The sequence below is a fragment of the Suricata suricatta genome, chromosome 3 (assembly GCF_006229205.1).
Source record: "Suricata suricatta isolate VVHF042 chromosome 3, meerkat_22Aug2017_6uvM2_HiC, whole genome shotgun sequence".
NCBI classification, from domain to species: domain Eukaryota; kingdom Metazoa; phylum Chordata; class Mammalia; order Carnivora; family Herpestidae; genus Suricata; species Suricata suricatta.
The window spans coordinates 32,702,548-32,722,851 of NC_043702.1; the positions used below are offsets into that span (position 1 = coordinate 32,702,548).

A 20,304-nucleotide genomic window follows, 5' to 3' on the forward strand; every position below is an offset into this window, starting at 1 on the left:
CCAGGCACCCACTACCTTAAATCTTTTTGAGGTCTTCATAAGAGATCTTACAGTCACACCCTTGGGATCTTGACCTTGAAACCACATTTTTCCTGGTAATGCCATTGGAATCCCATCAATGATGTGATGAGGCCAAGATTTCTGTGATTGGTTCAGTAGCTTAACAGTGTTCTCAAGGACCCAGGAACAAGCTCTTCCCTAACCTTCCATTTTTATGCTCATGCTTGTCACTTTATAATCACAAAGTGTTTGCTTCAGTCCCAGGTATTGTATGTAAAGAGAGATGAAAGAATGAGGATAGAACAATTAAGTTATTCTTTTGCACTTGCCCCCTTTTATTTCTACAAAGAAACAAGAGTTTACCCAGTAAACTCCCCAGTAGATTTTGTGTCTCTTTGCCTAGAATTATGTAACATGTCTACCTCTAGCTTTAAAAAATAGGAAAGCTAGTATTTGGCCAAAGGGAACGGGATTGCAATAATGATTCATCATTTTGGGCTGTATAGGTTGCTGTGAAAAGCAAAATTCAGGTTCTGTTACTAATAAAATACCATGGGAAATGGTTATTGTGTAATCAGCAGTAGTGCCACAATTATTCTCTCTGATGGGATTACTCTTGCCCAATAGCTTCACAGGTTTCATTCATTCACAATATTCAGGAGTCTACTCACATGTTTATATCCTTAGAGGGGGCTTCTCTGATCCTTGTAAAAAACCACTCACCTACCTTATCTCATCCCTATTACTTTCTCTTCATGTATCATTATCTGGTATCAGATGTTTGTTTACTGTCTGTGATTCCCACTTGCCTTTTAAATTCCAAGTGATAGTGATATAGTCTAATCACATTATCTTACCATTTAGAGTAGTGATGAGTCCATGACAGACAATAAATATTTGTTGAATTGGTTAATTAGTTAAAAATATTGCAGGGTATTGATGGATTTGTTTTAGAGTCTCTGAATATATTTTTAGTGGAAGTATAATTGATATATAACATTGTATTCATTTCAGGTGTACAACATAATGATTTGATATGTGTATATGTTGTGATTTGTATACAGTACAATAAATCCAGGTACTATCTGTCACCATAAATAGTTTTTTTTCTTGTGATGAGAACTTTTAAGATTTACCCTCTTAGAAACATTCAAATATGCAATACAATATTATTGACTATAGTCAGCATGCTGTATATTACATCCTATGATTTACTTGTTTTATAACTCAAAGTTTGTACCTCTTGAACCCTTTCCCTTTTGCCTTCTTCCCCCGTTCCTTCTAGCAACGATCAGTCTGTTCTTTGTATCTCTGAGTTTTGTTTTCTTGTGCATTTTAGATTCTACATGTAAATGAAGTTGTATGGTATTTATCTTCCTCTATTTGACCTATTTCATTGAGCATAAAATTTTCATGGTCCATCCATGTTGTCACAAATGGCAAGATTTCATTATCTTTATGGATGAGTAATATTCCGTTGTATGTATGTATATACCACATCTTCTTTACCCATTCATCCATCAGTGAACACTTAAATTTTCTATACCTTGACTATTAAATCAATGCTGTGTTGAATACAGGCATACATATGTCTTTTGAACTGGTGTTTTCATTTTCTTTGGATAAATACCTAGAAGTAGAATTGCTGGATCATACAGTAATTCCACTTTTAATTTTTTGAGAAACTTCCATATTATTTTCTATAGTGGCTGCACCAGTTTGTATTCCCACCAACAGTGCCTGAGAATTCCCTTTCCTCCATATCCTCAGTAACACTTGTTATTTCTTGTGTTTTTTATTTTAGCCATACTGACAGGTGTGAGATGATATCTCATTATAGTTTTGACTTACATTTCCCTGATGATGAGTGATGCTGAGCATCTTTTCATGTGCCATCATGTGCCATCTGTATGTCTTTTTTGGAAAAATGTCTATTCAGATCCTCTGCCCATTTTAAATCAGCTTATTCTTTTGTTATTAAGTTGTATGTATTCTTTATGTATTTTGGATATTAACCCTTTTTCAAATATATGATTTGCAGATATCTTCTGACATTTAGTATGTAGCCTTTTAATTTTATTGATGATTTATTTCTCTCTGCAAAATCTTTTTAGTTTGATATAGTCCTCTTTATTTTTGCTTTTGCTGCCCTTGCTTTTGCAGTCAGGTCCAAAAAATCATCACAAGACTAACGTCAAGGAGCTTACTGCCTATGAAAATGCAAATTAGTACTTTTAAAGTAAATGAATCACCTATCTCTGGCATAATAAGTATCAAGCATAAGGCAGAAAGATGAATTTCACACTCCATAAAGTGTAGTGATAAGGGCTTGATTATGTATAAGTTTGAGTTTAAGCTTCTAGTGCCTAAAGATAACACGGATTAAGGAAGACAGGGAATTGTATATGTGATACAACTAATCTGTTATTCATTTATTTGAATTTAACTGCCTTAATTATGTTACAGATTTCATTTATGAAATGGAAAACTCATTGTCTTTGCTAATTCTGCACTTTGAATCAATACAGCTCAGGCATATGAAATGCATCTTATAATTGGTTTATCTACTTTTTTTTAAAGTTTATTTATTTTGAGAGAGAGAGAGATGAGGGAAGGGGCAGAGAGAGAGGAAAAAATGAGAGAACCCCAAGCAGGCTCTGCACCATTAGTGCAGAGCCCAATATGGGGCTCAAACCTATGAACCATGAGATCATGACCTAAGATAGCTAACTGACTGAGCCACCCAACTTTGCTATCCACTTTCTTTTTTCATTCAATGATTTTTTCACCTGGAAGTCAGTTTTTCTAATCTAATTACATCTATGAATTCTTGAAACTAATTGGGACTATAAAAATAGAGATAAAAAATGGTTTCCATGATTTTTGGAGTAGGGGGACTTTTTCTACTGATCATAATAGATCTTCTTTAGAAACAATTTTAAAAGTCCTAATCATTTTCCTCTTTGATCATACTATTCTCTGGAGGTTATGTTTGTCCAGTGGTATCTGAGGTAGATTTTGTCAGAAATAGTTTACTTAAATCTTTGGGTACCACAGGGAAAGGAGTCATTTTATATTTTTTAATAATTAGGCTTTTATTTGTCTGTGAGGAATAAGAAAAAATGATATATAACCAAAAGCAATACTACCAGAGAACATCACTGAATTTTCAGTGTTTTATATTCATTGAGCTTGTATTCCTTAATTTATCTGGGCACCTAGACTAATTGCAGATACTGTGAGTTTGAAGAAATATGTGTCTCCATTAAGGAATAGAACATTCTGTCCACTTCCTTCCAAATCAGGATTTTACTTGAATATGGTAAATTACAGTTGGATTGGTTAGCCTTTAAATGTTTTCATTTGACTGTATCTTAAAAAATGCTTTTGGATTGTGGAGAGTACCTATACTTATTATTTTCCATCTTGTCCCCCATCCCAGTCTATGGTCTGCCTTTCTTTGTTCTGTTTTATGCCCCAAGAAGATGATTGCTATGGAATGCCTTACCAGCCTCTCTTTTTGGCTGACTTCTAGTTAGGTCCAGTAACTGACAGACATTGGCAGAACATTGGAGGGCAATAGGAGGAAGAAAGATTGGGTGTTTCTGTCCTACTGTTTTCCTGCTTTGGTGCTGTAGTTCTGGCAATGAATTTTCCTTCCTATCTGTAGCTCCTGCTGGGTGGCCCAACCTCCCTGACTCCAGCTATCATTGGGCGCTTACTGGAGTGGTAACATCTTTTCAGTGCTTCTCTCAACATTTATTATTGGTTTCTTATCCATAAATATGCTTTTCACTAATGTTAAGCTTCTTTTGTTGAACCATTTTAGAGGAATTCTAATATCTGCCCTAACTCTAACTACTAGTATACATGTATATTCTAGTATACATATAGATTTTGTTCTATTTTTTTTTTAGCTCTGGATTTATTTTTAAATTTGATACCAGTGTCCTGTATTTTTAAATTTCTTTGCTTATTTTCAGCAGCTTTGTAAAAATTCAAATAATCATTTTGATCTCAAAGTTCATAATGCATTTTTAAAATACAGAGTTGAAAATGATATATTCTTGTTATTAAAATTTAAGCAATCCCTCCCATTGTAAGAAAGAACCCATAATTCTACCATCTAGTGTTAATAGTTAATATTTATGTCATCATTTCACAAATCGTTCCATATTGTTGGGAAACATTCTCCATGGTTCTTGTGAGAGGTAGAGGATTCTTTTTCTGTAACAAAATCCATTGCGTGTGCTGTAGTTATCTGGCCCACTTTGCATTACCTGAGAATCAGGGCTTGAGGAAATGATGTAAAAATGCTTATACTGTGGCTACTATGATTGTTCTGAGTAATGAACTGTCTTTTATTTCTGCCTCAGGAGACTTATTTCTTCTATTAGCCTCCATGAAACTGGCAGGCTAATTAGCTTACAAGCAGCGTGTGTTCTGGGTAGCTTTGATGACAAGATGGGATACTGACAGACATGGCTTTGAGGACTTTGTGGTCTGATCAGTTGGATTTGAGGGAAGCCCACAGGAATTGGTGGAAAGTGGTGACCAAATTGTATAATTAATCAGGCAATAAATAGTCCTGTATTTTGGATTGTTGAAGGGATGGTTGCACGTTAAGTGTTGGAAAGTAGGTTTAAAAACAGATACCTGAATAGTGAGTGCCCTGATTGTTGCTAATTATCCTCCAGGTAGGGAGACATCCTTGCCAATCTGATGATCCACCTCAGTCATACCATTTTAGCAATTAGTACTAAGATCTGTCCTGGGTGAGCAGAAGAATCTCCTCTTTCACAGCAGTGACAGAGATGCATACCTACAGTGAGGATGATAGGAAATTTATTACTGCTGTGGGCAGAAACCAAGTGTATAATTAGAACTCTGCATCATTTTCTTGGAACATGAGGATGCAGGTTGTGTAATGCCTATGAAGGAAGGATGGCAATGGCTGGGTCATCTTATGCTAAGTACATGGTGATAGGAGCCATGTATAGTGATAATCTTCCATCCATCCTGAAACAGCAGTAATATATCTGAGTTTTTTTGTCTTGAGTTCTGGCTGCTAAAAGGAAGTTTGAGCCCTCTTGGGGGAGATTATCCTGAGACAGACAAACTCTTGTGAGAAACCATAATAGGCATTGACTAGTATTTAGGCACTTATTGCCCTGAATTGTGCACACAGTGCCAATGAAAATGTTCTTCTGACCCAAAGAAATATAAATTCTTGAAGTCAGCTCTGATGACTTGGAAAACTCCTTTAGCCCTTATGTTGAAACTGGGGAAAAATTTATGAGATGTCATCATGGTAATGGGACAGCAGATGTCTTGAAGTAGACTCCACAAAGTAGGTCACTACTGTGCAAGCCAAGCTTATGTAACCTGAAGGGACACAACCATGTGGACCTATCCAGAAAGCAGTGTGGCTATATCTCTTGAGTGAAATAATTCCAAAAGGTGATATAGAGAGTGTCACCTATGAAGATCTTGTTGCCTGATACAATGTTGGGCAGACCTCAGTAAGTGTGACGTCTTGTTAGATGGCATGGGGTTGCCTTCTTCTGAACCCCATGACACTTTCCATCCCTCTTAACTTGATCCCAGAGCCTTTAAAGAGAAACATGATTAAAGGCAGGGACAAGGTCTCCCTGTCCACAAAGGGGATAGAGGGTCCGATACAACCATCCAAGTTTTTCTAGGGAATTTCACAGAGTAGGGCCCAATCTTTTATGGCTTTTTTGGTTAGGAATGTTCAAATCTCTATATTACCCAGACCTGTGGAAGTAAGAATTAGTTGGGTTCAACTTTACGGGGTTTGGGCAGGGTTCAGAATGGGGAAGGGAATTAATATAACCTTCTACATGGGTCTCTTTAGGGCAATTGAATGTACTGTTGTTTACATATCTGAATATGTAGTAGGGATTATTATGTTACATACTTGTCTGTCTCCACAGGAATTGGAAGAGCTGTAGAGAAGCACTGGTGGGACATGTAAAATTGCCACCCAACTTGTCTCCCTGTGCCCTTAACAGAAATGCTGTAGAATCCTAAAAGGAAAAAGGAAATCACAGCCTTCATTAAGGACTTAAAGGCAGCAGGGAAAGTGAGAGATGCAATTATCTCAATACCACAACCCTGTGTGCATGGCCAGTGGATTTGCTATTGAATTTGGAGACTTACAGTTATCACCAACTGAATCCAGTTATTGCTTCCATATCTCAGCTGTTCTAGATATTGTTACTGTAGCTATATCCACTATACAAGACTGATGGCACTTGGTATGCTATGTTGTACACTGCCAACACTACCGTTGCCATACCACTGACACTTAAAGGTCAAACCTAGTTTATATTATTTTCCTCCTTACCCAGGGCACCTACTTACCTGCTACTTTTCTACCAGTGAGTGGGTCTGAGCTCCTGTGGCCTGTGACACACTCTGGAAGCAGAGAGGTGCACAAGGGAGGAGGTATGCCAACCTTGAGATAAGATAAAGGGCCACAATGAAAACAAAGCTTCTAGTTGTTCTAGATGTCTCCCAGAGGCTAGCTTTCTTCACATCCTTGCTTTTCCTGTGCTTCCAGTCTGGAAACAACAATCTCCTGATGGCTATTATGGCTGTTGTAGCCCCTAGCATGCAGGAGAATCTAGGTTACAAGAGGGGAAAAAATACCAGAAATCAACTGATAGGGTTTGGGCAAAACTTGCAGGAGGGAAAAAAGTTAGTGACCTCTGGGTAGGGCCCTCTATGCTGATTCATAGCTCTCACTGCTAACGAATTACATTGATGCTTATACTGTAAATACAAAGTGTCAGAAGAAATTCTCCCATTCAGGGTGCTCCCACCCTTACAGAAGTCCTTGTCATTTGCCACAAGGGTGGATCAGGATTCAAGTGAGTGCCTCTACCCTCTTATTTCTAAAGATGTTCTGTTGATTGACAAGTCAAAAGCTTCAGTCTTATTGGCCCTGGCTGACCATCAAGGGTGGCTGATAAACTCTAAAAAATTCCAGGGCTTGCTTGCCAAATTGATTTTTTGGGGTCTATGTGGGCAGAATCACAACACTTGATTCCTTTGGCAGTCAAAGAAAATGTCTCTTCAGTTACCCGCCACTCAGAAGGACCAGCATATTTTTTTAACTCTGGGTTTGAGGAACTATATATACCTCATTTAGGCATTCAACATGCTTTGAGTGGGGCCTAAACCAGCAGGTTTTGCTGGCCAAATGGTAGGAGTATGTTCAGGGGTGCATCTCACTTGGTCCTAGCATCTTTTTGGTTTTGCATGAAAAAGTAGCAGCTACTGATTTGGGCCCAAAACTTATCCTTTGTTTTGCCACTGAAGCAAAGCCAGTGTCTCAGTGGAGCCCTGGATTCACTTTGCCCTAAATGCTTGGGCAAATTCACTGATGGTTCAGCTAGGCTGAAAACTGATGGTGTCAGTGGGCTACCGTGGCTGTGTAGTTTAAAGGCCAGCTATGCAGAAGCAAAAATGGATGTGGTTACTTCACTCAGTTGGGCAGAACACTGTCCAGTACTCCTCTTAAGAACTTTGTTAGATTTTTACTTACTTTTGGACTGTAGCCAATGGCTTAGCTACCTGATTTGTCATTTGGAAAACTATAGGCTGCCACATTAAATGCACTTCTCCTTGGGGATGCAAACTCCATAAACCCAAATTGCTGCTATGAAAAGAACCATGTGGGTCACTCATGTAGATGGATACAGTAAGGGCATGTTCTTGATGAGACTGACTGGACTCAAGCCGCTCACTGAACTTCTCCCCAGAATGACGCTGTTACCTGGATTTATTATCTTACTGGACACGACAACACATCCACCTTCATAGCTGGGCATAAAGCAGTCAACTTCGGTGAAGTTTCTGAGGCAGAGGCTACCATTGCATGCCCGACTTGGACCCACTTACCTTGTGGTGAGAGAGCTTATATTGCAAGTATCCCACCTGCTGCTAGCATCGGACTTTGGGACACTTTTGGAGATAATTGGTTGATACTTTTTTAGGTTATGGTATTACTTTAACTCCAACTACATCCACATTGTTGCAAATTGCAAGATTACATTCTTCTTTATGCCTGAGTAATATCCCATTGTATGTGTATACCACATCATCCTTACCCATCCATCAGTCAGTGGATATTTGGACTCTTTCCATAATTTGGCTATTGTAGATAATGCTGCTGTAAACATCAGGGCACATATATCCCTTCAAATTAGTATTTTTGTATTCTTTGTGTAAATAATAGTGCAAATGTTTGATCCTAAGATAGTTCTATTTTTTTTAATAATTTTTTATTTATTTTTGATACAGAGAGAGACAGAGCATGAGAGGGGGAGGGGCAGAGAGAGGAGGAGACACAGAACTGGAAGCAGCTCCAGGCTCTGAGCTAGCTGTCAGCACAGAGCCTGACGCGGGGCTCGAACCCACGAACGTGAGATCTGACCTGAGCTGAAGTCGGAGGTTTAACCGACTGAGCCACCCAGGCGCCCGATAGTTCTATTTTTAACGTTCTGAGGAACCTCCATGCTGCTTTCCACAGTGACTGTACCAGTTTGCATCCTCCCAATAGTGCATGAGTTTCCTTTTTGCTCCTCATCCTCACCAACCCTGCTGTTTCTTGTGTTGTTGGTTTTAGCCATTCTGATAGGTATGAGGTGGTATGCCATTGTTGTTTTGATTTGCATTTCCCCAATAATAAGTGACGGTGAGCACCTTTTCATGTGTCTGTTGTCCATATGTATGTATTTTTTTTTAAGAAATGTTTGTTCATGTCTTCTGCCCATGGATTGTTTATTTTGGAGGTGTTAGGTTGATAAGTTTTATTTATTTTAGATACTATCCTTTATCAGATATGTCATTATAAATATATCCTCCCATTCTGTAGGTTGCCTTTTAGTTTTGTTGATTGTTTCCTTCACTGTGCAGAAGCTTTTATTTTGATGTAATTTCAATAGTGTATTTTGGCATTCATTTCCCTTGCCTCTGGAGACATATCTAGAAAGAAGTTGCTGTGGCTAATATCAAAGAAATTACTGCCTGTGTTCTCTTCTAGAATTTTTATGGTTTCAGATCTTACAGTTAGGTCTTTGATCCATTTTGAATTTATTTTTGTGTATGATGTGAGAAAGCGGTTCTGTTTCATTGTTTTGACACACTTTATGTTTTTTATCACAATGTACTTCTTCTAATTTTGTGAATCTGTTAAATTATTATAGCTATAATTAAGGCTTTGTCCTTTAACCTTTATACTAGTGTTAAATGATAATACACCATCATATTACAGTGTTACACTATTCTGATTTTGACTTTATACAAACCATTACCAGTGCTTTATATTTTCATATGTTTTTTTGTTATTAATTATCCTTTCATTTCAGCTTAACTACTTTCAGCATTTTTTGTAAGGCAAGTGATAAACAACTTCAGTTTCTCTTTGGGAAAATCTTTGTCTCTTTTGTTTCTGAAGGACAGTTTTGCCAACTAAAATATTCTTGGTTGGCAGGCTTATTTCTTTCAGTATTTTGAATATATTATCTCCCACTTTCCTGGCTGACGAGGTCTCTGCTGAGGAACCCACTAATAGCCTTATAGGGGTTCTCTTGTATGTGAGGAATTATTTTCTCTTTCTACTTTTAAAATCTCTTCTGTGTCTTTAATAATGGCCAGTTTTATTACAATGAATCTTAATAAAGATATCTTTGAGTTGAATTTATTTGGAAACCTATGAGCTTAATGAACTTATGTGTCCAAATTTCTCCTCGGATTTGAAAGATCTCACCCATTATTTCTTTTTTTTTTTAATTTTTTAATGCTTTTTATTTATTTTTTAAAGACAGAGAGAGACAGTGCGATCAGGGGAGGGACAGAGAGAGGGGGAGGTACGGAATCCAAAGCAGGCTCCAGGCTCTGAGCTAGCTGTCAGCACAGAGCCTGACGTGGGGCTCGAACCCACAAACCGCGAGATCATGACCTAAGCCGAAGCTGGACGCTCAACCAGCTGAGCCACCCAGGTGCCCCCCATTATTTCTTGATCATTTTTTAAGTTTATTTATTTAATTGGGAGAGAGGTGCAGAGAGAGAGAGGGAGAGAGAGAATCCCAAGCAGGCTCTGCACTGTCAGCATGGAGCCTGATGTGGGGCTCAAACTCAGAAACCATGAGATCATGACCTGAGCTGAAACCAGGAGTTGAACACTTAACCGACTGAGCCTACCCAGGCACCTCCCCCAATCCATTATTCCTTTAAAAATACTTTCTGCCCATTTATCTGTTCTGGGACTCCAATGATATGTAAATCATTTGTCTTGATGATATTCCCTAATTCACATGGGCTTTCTTCACTCTTTTTCATTTTTTCTTTCCTGGAAAATTCCTTCTTTCTTTCCTCCCTCTCCCTCCCTCCCATCCATCCTTTGTCAGGAACAAGTGGGTTCTTTATTACAATCAATTTTTTTAATTTGCATTTTATTTTGATTCCAGTATAGTTAACATACAGTGTTATATTAGTTACAGGTGTACAATATAATGATTCAAAAATTCTATATATTACTCAGTGCTCATCAAGATAAGTGTATTTTTTTTTAATATATTGGGGCACCTGAGTGGCTCAGTCTGTTGAGCGTCTGGCTTTGGCTCATGTCATGATCTCACGGTTCGTGGGTTTGAGCCCTGCATCGGGCTCTGTGCTGACAGCTAGCTTAGAGCCTGGAGCCTGTCTTTGGATTCTGTGTCTCCCCCTCTCTCTGACCATCCCCTGCTCAAGCTATCTCTCTTTCAAAAATAAATTTTAAAAAATTTAAAAATTAAAAAAAATATATAATTTATGGTCAAATTGCCTAAAACACAGTGCGTAAAGTGTGCTCTTGGTTTTTGGAGTAGATCCCCATGGTTAATCGCTTATGTACAACACCTGGTGTTCATCTCAACAGTTGCCCTCCTTAATGCCCATCGTCCATTTCCCCCTATCCTCCACCCTCAGTTTGTTCTCTGTATTTAAGAGTCTCTGATGTTTCACCTCCTCCCTCTCTGTTTGTAACTATTTGTTTCCCCTTCCCATCCACCATGGAAAGTTTTTCAAGTTCCACATACGAATGAAAACATATATCTGTCTTCCTCTGACTTATTTCACTCAACATAATACCTTCCAGTTCTATCCACATTGCTGCAAATGGCAGGATTTCATTCTTTCCCATTGCCAAGTAGTATTCCATTGTATACATAAATCACATCTTCTTCATTCATTCATCAGTTGATGGACATTTATGGCTCTTTCCATAATTTGGCTGTTGTTGAAAGCACTGTTATAAACATTGGGGTACATGTGCAACTATGCATCAGCACTCCTGTATCCTTTGATAAATCCCTAGTAGTGCTCTCGCTGGGTCATAGGGTAGTTCTATTTTTAAATTTTTGAGGAACCACCACACTGTTTTCCAGAGTGACTACACTAATTTGTATCCCCTTCAACAGTGCAAGAGGGTTCCTGTTTGTCCACATCCTTGCCAGCATCCACAGTCTCCTGAGTTGTTAATTTTAGCCACTCTGACCGGTGTGAGGTGGTATCTCAGTGTGGTTTTGATTTATATTTCCCTGATGATGAGTGATATTGAGCATCTCTTCCTGTGTCTGTTGGCCATCTGGATGTCTTCTTTGGATAAGTGTCTATTCCTGTCTTTTGCTCATTTCTTCACTGGGTTATTTGTTTTTTGGGTGTTAAAGTTCTTTACAGATTTTGGATACTAGCCCTTTATCTAATATGTCATTTGCAAATATATTTTCCCATTCTGTCCGTTGCCTTTTCCTTTTGTTGAATGTTTCCTTTGCAGTGCGGAAGCTTTTTACCGTGATGAGGTCCCAGTAGTTCATTTTTGCTTTTAATTCCTTTGCCTTTGGAGTAGTGTTGAGTAAGAAATTGCTGCAGCTGATGTCAAAGAGGTTGTTGCCTGCTTTCTCCTCTAGGGTTTTGATGGTTTCCTGTCTCACATTCAGGTCCTTCGTCCATTTTGAGTTTGTTTTTGTGTATGGCGTAAGAAAGTGGTCTAGCTTCATTCTTTTGCATGTTGCTGTCCAGTTCACCCAGCACCATTTGCTAAAGAGGCTGTCTTTTTTCCTTTGGATATTCTTTCCTGCTTTGTCAAAGATTAATTGGACATACATTTGTGGGTCCAGTTCTGGGTTCTCTATTCCACAGGTCTGTGTGTCTGCTTTTGTACCAATACCATACTGTTTTGATAATTACAGGCTTTTAGTATAAGCTAAAGGCTAACATCCTTTTTAAGAAAAGAGATCTAGCCCATCCAGGGGCACTGAGTGGCTCAGTTGGTTAAGGGTCCAACTACTGATTTCAGCTCAGGTCATGATCTCACAGTTTGTGAGTTTGAGCCTTGTATATAGACTGATTGAATAAAATATAGAAAGCCTAGAAATAAACCAGCACATATAAAGTCAACTAATATTTGATAGGCTACCAAGAATACTGAGAGGAAAAGACAATCTTTTCAATAAATGAAAACTGGATAAACACATGCAGAAAAATGAAATTAAACCCTTATCTGAAACCACTCACAAAAATTAACTTGAGAAGGGTTAAAGAGTTAAGTGTAAGACTTGAAACTTCAAAGCTCTTGAAGAAAATTTAGAGAAAAGGCTTCTTGTTTTTGGCAATTATTTTTTGGATAGGACATCAAAAGCAAAGGCAACAAAATTTAAAAAGTGTGGGTAGGGGCCCTTGGCTGGGTTAGTTGGTAGAGCATGCAACTCTTGACCTCAGGGTCATGAGTTCAAGCCCCATGTTGGGTGATGAGCCTATTTTGAAAATAATAATAAAATGAAAATTAAAAAGTGTGGCCAAATCAAACTAAAAAGATGCACAGCAAAAGAAATAATGAACAAAATGAAAAAGCAACCTGCTGAAAGGGAGAAAATATTTGCAAATCATGTATTTGTGCTGGGATTAATATAAAAATATATTAAGAAATTATACCTGATATCAAAACAACCAAACATTCCAATTAAAATATGGGCAGAAAAATCTGAATTGATATTTTCTAAATAAGATATTGAAATGGCCAACAGGTACATGTAAAGATTCTCAGCATCAGTAATCATCAGGGAAATGCAAACCATGATATCACCTAACACCTATTAGAATGGTTGTCATCAAATAGACCAGAGATACCAAGTGTTGACTAGGAAGTGGAGAAAGGGGAATCCATTGTGCACTGATGATGAGAATATAAGTTGGCATAGCCACTAGAGAAAACAGTATGAAGGTTCCTCAAAAAAATTAAAAACAGTTACTATATGATACAGCAATCCCATTTCTGCATCTATACCAAAAAAAAAAAAAATGAAAACAGATTCTTAAAGAGATATCTTCATTCCCATGTTTATTGCAACATTATTCATAATAACCAAAACATGGGGAAAAAAGGGAAAAAATATTTAGCATTTATAAATTGACTTGGCAAAATAAGACCCCTTGGACCCTCCCGGTTAAAGATTTAATACAGCCAAATATAATTAAAACAGAGTCCTTTAGGATTGAACTTGTTACATGAGATCTACATAAAGTAGGACTGATTGTCAATCTTCATTTAACGGTTCAGTTTCACCTGTTATTAGAGTTGGAAAGAATGTATGGTGGCTCACAGCACATTCTTTTTTTTTTTAATAGTTTATTTATTTTTGAGACAGAGAGAGACAGAGCATGAATAGGGGAGAGGCAGAGAGAGAGAGGGAGACACAAAATCTGAAACAGGCTCCAGGCTCTGAGCTATCAGCACAGAACCCAACGCGGGGCTCGAACCCATGAACCATGAGATCATGACCTGACCCGAAGTCAAACGCTTAACCAATGGAGCCACCCAGGCACCCCAGCACATTCTTATATCCAATCAGCAGTTAATAAATATTTTGCTACTGTATGCTGGGCTGTTCTGTGCCTATAACAACAGTCTGTAGGCCACAGTTTATTTTCATCTCCAGAGGGGCACGTACACCTCACCTAGCTATGTTGGGGTACCTCAACAGCCTTGCCTAATCACACACAGTGTTTGCAAACAGGACCTTAATAGCATTCAGTATTCTCCAGGATTACATGTATGACATGTTGATCACGTATCCATCCAAGGAAATTATCATTTGATACACTCAGGGCATACGAATATTCACAAAGTGGTTTATGGAAAAGGAATGGGCTACTGCCACACACATAGTGCAAGGACTTTCACCTTGACTGGATTCCTGATCATTATTTGGTAAACTGAGAGCTGCTCCATCCTTGCCACTATCAAGAAATAGTTTTGACAGTCAGCACTTGCAACAGGAAAACAAGCCCTTCATATATTAGGCTTTTTCGGTTCTGGGGGCAATTACAAATTTGAGAATCCCACTTACACTGTTATGTTCAAATCAACCCTCCTCAGTGGTGCCCACTCCAACAAAAGGTTCAAGAATCTGTCCAAATCACAAAAATAAAACAGTCACTTCTGTTAGTGCCCCTAACAGATGGTATTAGGCCTTCACAGCCTTCATGCATGATAAGTTTCCTCTGGAGACTTCGGACTTCTCGTGATGGCCATAAGTTGTCTGTGGCCTTCTGAGGCAAGAAATCTTCTTTATATTTTTTTAATTTTTATGTTTATTTTTATTTATTTTTGAGTGACCGAGAGAGACAGCGTGAGCAGGGGAGGGTCAGAGAGAGCGGGAAATACAGAATCCGAAGCAGGCTCCAGGCTCTGAACTAGCTGTCAGCACAGAGCCCAATGCGGGGCTCGAACTGACGAACTGTGAAATCATGACCTGAGCCGAAGCCGGATGCTTAACTGACTAAGCCACCCAGGTGCCCCAAGAAATTGTCTTTCTTTGCCCTACACTATACACCACTGGAGTAGCAATTGCTGCCCATATACTGGAAACAGAGATTGTCACAGGCCCTGAGACTCTGGTCCTCCATACTCAGTAGCCCATTATGCCTCACCTCAGTCATGGAACCAGCACCCTGAAATCTCACTCAGCACAGCAACCAAAGTCTGGGCTCTCTGGAATATTCCATCTTCAGGCAGGAGTGACCTCTGTACTCAGTCCCTTGCCAGGTACCATAGTAATGGAGGTTGTCACCTGTCTCCCAAACTGTTTCGTTACCTGGGGAGCCACTTAAGATCAACTTAGTGAACAACAATGAGGATTCATGTACTTATGGATGGCATTGTCACCACGTATGTGATAGAGCTTGCTGGAGAGCTGCTGCCTTTCATCCTTTAATAAAGTTCTCATAAAAGGATGTGATATAAGGGTCAGCACAATTGGCTGAACTTCCAGCATCTTAACACTGGATTCCTTGACCAAAAATAGGCCAAATCTGCACATTAAATATTCAACTGATAATGGTCTGGCCATTTGGTATGGCCAACGATATCAAAGTTCCTGGTCGAGAGTTTCCCCTTTGGAGCAAAGAACTCTGGGAATCTCTTGCCTCATACCCAAAATATAAATCAAGGACCCATAAGTCTCTCACATACTAAAACCACAATACAGTGTCTCATCAAGGCACTTTCTTCTCAAAATACACAATGCTAGGCCATTGAACAAGGCACTCAAGAAAATATATGAGAAGACATATACAGAAAGCTAATAATTCTGGGACTTGAAGGTTTGAAAAATGAAACAATTTCATATATCAAATATATGGCTCCTACAACATGGTCTAAGGGTAACAATGAAACCAAGGCTGTCCAATGGAACAAAGAGTCCTAGAAAGAGTGTGCAGTCTCATAGAAGTTTAATGTGCCCAAAGTACCAGTACTTAAATATAGAGGGGCATGTTTTGAATAGAATTGTGGCTTTTAGCTCATGTAATTAATTGGGTGGAATTTAACATACATACATACATGCCTAGTCTTTGAAAGAGCTTTAATGGTTGGGGAGTCTGGGTGGTTCAGTATATTGAGTGAGTGACTTCAGCTCAGATCTTGTGGTTTATGAATTTGAGCACCATGTCAGGCTCTGTGCTGACAAATCAGAGCCTGGAACCTGCTTTGGATTCTCTCTCTCTCTCTCTCTCTCTCTCTCTCTCTCTCTCTCTCTCTCTGCACCCTCCCCTGCTTGAATGTCCGCCCACCCGCGCTCGTTCTTTCTCCCTCCCTGCCCCCCCCTCAAAAATAAACATTTTAAAAAAGAAAGAGCTTTAATGGCAAACTTAGTGCCAGCCTATACACTAAAAGTGATGTGATGAGATTAAAAAAAAACACAACCTCTGGGTTCCCAACTTGCCACTAGCAGATAACAAAATGAGAAAACTTCTCAGTTACATAAAAGGCATTGTCTCAAATGCCCTCTTCAGAAGTATCTGAGGAGGAGGATGGGAAAGAAGGGAGGGCCATGCAGAGAAAACACCCAAGAATCTTGGAAAAAAATTGATTATGCAGCCCCTCCCAGAGTGCAAAACTGAGGCCAAATCAAGGAATATTCTGTGCTTCTAGATCAGGGGGATCAAGCAAAGTTTTCCCAGAAGGATTTCAGAATTGCTAAGTACCAGTGACTATTATATGCCTTCTGTTCTTGCTTTTTCTTTTATTCTTTTGTTTTTAATTTAAATATAATTAACATACAGTGTTATGTCAGTTTCCACTGAACAATATAGTGACTCAATAATTATACTACTCAGTGTTCATCAAAGTAAGTGTACTTTTTAAGAAAAAATGTTTATTTTTGAGAGAGAGACAATGAATGAATGAATGAGTAAGTGGAGAGGGCCAGAAAGAGGGAGACAGAGGATCTGAAGCAGGCTCCATGCAGAGCACAGAGCCCAGCATGGGGCTTGAACTCATGAACCATGAGATCATGACCCTAGCTGAAATCAAAAGTTGGCCATTTAACTAAGCCACCCAGGCACTCCATGGATAAGTGTACATACTCTTAATTCCCTTCATCTATTTCACCCATCCTCCCCACAACCCCCCCGCTTCCCCTCTGGCAACCACTAGTTCTTTGTGTTTAAGAATCTGTTTTTTTGGTTCTTTCTTTCTTTTTTTGTTCATTTATTTTATTTCTTAAATGCTGCATAAGAATGGAATCATATAGTATTTGTCTCTCTCTGACTGACTTATTTTACTTAACATTTACATTCCAGATCCATCCATGTTGTTGCAAATGGCAAGAGCTCATTCCTTTTTTATGGCTGAGTAATATTCCATTGTATATATATATATATATATGTATATATATATAAATCTTTTTTTTATCATTTCATCTCTGGATGGACACATAGGTTACTTACATATTTGACTGTTGTAAATAACAGTGCAATAAACATAGGTGTGCGTATTACCTTTTTGAATTAGTGTTTTTGTTTTCTTTTTGTTTTTTTCTTCAAAATTTTATTGTAAAGATTTCCCAACAAAGTTAAAAGAATTTTACAGTTAACATCCATGTATCATCACTTAAATGCTGCCACTCACATGTTGTTATACTTTATCATATAGTTATATACGGTAATCTTTTTATATTTTTCATTAAAAATTTAATATTTCCCCCAATTATGCATATTTTTTGGATAAATACCCAGGAGTAGAATTACTGGATCATACAGTAATCCCATTTCTAATTTTTGGAGGAGCCTCCATACTGTTTTTCCACAGTGGCTGTTGTGCTTGCCTTCCCAAGTGCATGAGGGTTTCTTTTTCTCCACATCCTCACAAATACTTGTTATTTCTTGTGTTTTTGATGTTAGCCATTCTGACAGCTAGGAACTGATATCTCATTGAAGTACTGATTTACGTTTCTCTGATAATTAGTAATATTGTGCATCTTTTCATGTGTCTGATGTCCATCTGCGTGTCTTCTTTGGGGAAATAATCTGTTCACGTCTTATCATTAAAAAATTTTTTTTTAATGTTTGTTTATTTTGAGAGAGAGAGAGAGACAGAGTGCCAGTAGGGAAAGGACAGAGAGATAGGGAGTCACAGAATCTGGAGTAGGCTCCAGGCTCTAAACTGTCAGCACAGAGCCCGATGCGGGGCATGAACCCTCGAGTGGTGAGATCATGACCTGAGCTGAAGTCGGATGCTCAACTGACTGAGCAACCCAGGCGCTCCATGTCTTCTCATTTTTAATTGTATTATTTTGGGGTGGTTTTGGTGTTGAATTTTGAAGTTCTTTATTTTACATATTAACTCCTTATTGGGTATATCATTTGCAAATCCTTTCTCCCATTCAGTAAGTTGTCTTTTGTTATATTGATGGTTCCCTTTGCTGTACAAGTGTTTGTTTTCTTTATTTTGGTGTAGTCCCAATAGTTTAATTTTGCTTTGTTTTCCTTGCCAGAGGAGGCATATATTAAAAAATGTTCCTACAGCTGATGTCAGAGATTACAGTCTGTGTTTTCTTCTAGAAATCTCATGGCTTCAGGTCTCACATTTATGTCCTTAATCCATTTTGAGTTTATTTTTGCATATGGTGTAAGAAAGTTGGTCCATTTTCATTCTTTTGCATGTAGTTGTCCAATTTTCCAAAGTCCATTTGTTGAAGAGACCATATATTTCCCATTGTTTCTTCTTGCCATAGACTAACTTGACCATAATAGCATGGGTTTATATCTGGCCTGTGTACCCATTTTTGTGCCAGAAATATACTGTTTAGATTACTACAGTTTTGTAGTCTATCTTGAAACCTAGGATTATATCTTCAGTTTTATTCTTTGTCAAGATTGCTTTGGCTATTCTGGGACTTCTTTGGTTTCTTATAAATTTTAGGATTATTTGTTGTAGCTTTCTGAAAAATGCTGCTGGTATTTTGATAGGAATTGCATTAAAACTGTGGATTGCTTTTGATAGTATGGACATTTAACAATATTGGTTGTCCCAAACCATAAGCAAGGAATATCTTTCCATTTGCTCTGTCATCTTCAGTTTCTTTCGTGTTTTATAGTTTTAAGAGTACAGGTGTTTCACCACTTTGGTTAAATTTATTCTTAGGTATTTTGGTCTTTTTGGTGCAGTTGTAAATGGAATTGTTTTATTAATTTCTCTTCGACTCCATTATTAGGGTATAGAAATGCAATCAATGTCTATATATTAATTTTTATTCCTGTGACTTTACTGAATCATTTATCAGTTCTAGTAGCTTTTGGTGGAGTCTTTAGGGTTGTCTCTATATAATATCATGTTATCTGAAGATAGTATTACTTCTTCCCTATCAATTTGGAGGCTCTTTCTTTCTTTCTTTCTTTTCTTTCTTTTTTTTTTTTTTGACCAATTGCTGTGATTAGGACTTCCAGTACTATGTTGAATAAAAGTGGTGAGAGTGAACATCCTTGTTTTGTTCCCAATCTTAGAGGAAAAGCTCTCAATATTTCACCATTTAGTATGATAGCTATGGGGTTTTCATATATGGTCTTTATTATTTTGAGGTATGTTCCTCTAATCTACTGTGTTTCAAGTTTTTATCATGAATGGATGTTGTGCTTTCTCAAATACTAAATGATCATAAAGCTTGTATCCTTTCTCTTGTTAATATGATGTATCACATTGATTATTTTGCAATATTGAACCACCGTTGTATCACAGGAATAAGTCTAGGTTGATTGTGGTGAATGATTTTTTTAATGCTTTGTTGGATTTGCTTTGCTAATATTTCACTTAGGTTTTTTGCATCTAGGTTTATCAGAGAAATTGGCCTGTGGTTCTTTTGTTTGTTTATTTGTATTTTGGTAATGTTTTTATCTGATTTTGGGGTCAGGATAATGCTGGACACATAGAATGAATTTGGGAGCTTTCATTGATCTCATAGTTTGAGAAAATAGGTATTAACTCTTGTTTAAATGTTTGGTACAGTTTGCCTGTGAGACTTTCTTGCCCTGGAATTATTTGTTGGGAGGTTTTGGGGTTGTTTTGTTTTGTTTTGTTGTGTTGTGTTTTGTTTTTATTACCAATTGAATTTCATTGCTAGTAATCATCTGTTTAAATTTTCTATTCTTTTCCTGATTCAGTTTTGGAAGGTTATATGGTTCTAGGACTTCAACCATCTCTTCTAGTTTTCCCAGCTCCTTTGCATATAATTTTTCATAATATTTTCTTCTGTCCTTTATATTTCTGTGGTGTCAGTTATTATTTCTCCTCACTCATTTCTGATTTTATTTGCGTTCCCTACTACCGTCCCTCCCTCTCCCCACCTCTTTTGATGAGTCTGGCTAAACATTTATCAATTCTGTCAATCTTCTCAAAGAACCAGTTCCTGATTTCATTGATCTGTTCTATTGTTTCTTTAGTTTCTTTTCCTTTCTTTT

At 37.9% G+C, this 20,304-nt stretch overlaps 1 protein-coding gene and 1 long non-coding RNA gene across 2 annotated transcripts in view; one reads left to right on the top strand and one right to left on the bottom strand.

Moving 5' to 3' along the window:
* Positions 1-20,304, top strand: part of C2CD6 (C2 calcium dependent domain containing 6) — a 147,125-nt gene that overhangs the window by 66,928 nt on the left and 59,893 nt on the right. The gene's annotated exons all lie outside the window — the stretch shown is intronic.
* LOC115287532 lies at positions 4,149-6,037 on the bottom strand. The gene is made up of 3 exons (XR_003906525.1): positions 5,942-6,037; positions 4,657-4,822; positions 4,149-4,227 (listed from the first exon to the last, which is right to left on the bottom strand). It is a non-coding gene; the product is annotated as an uncharacterized LOC115287532 (long non-coding RNA).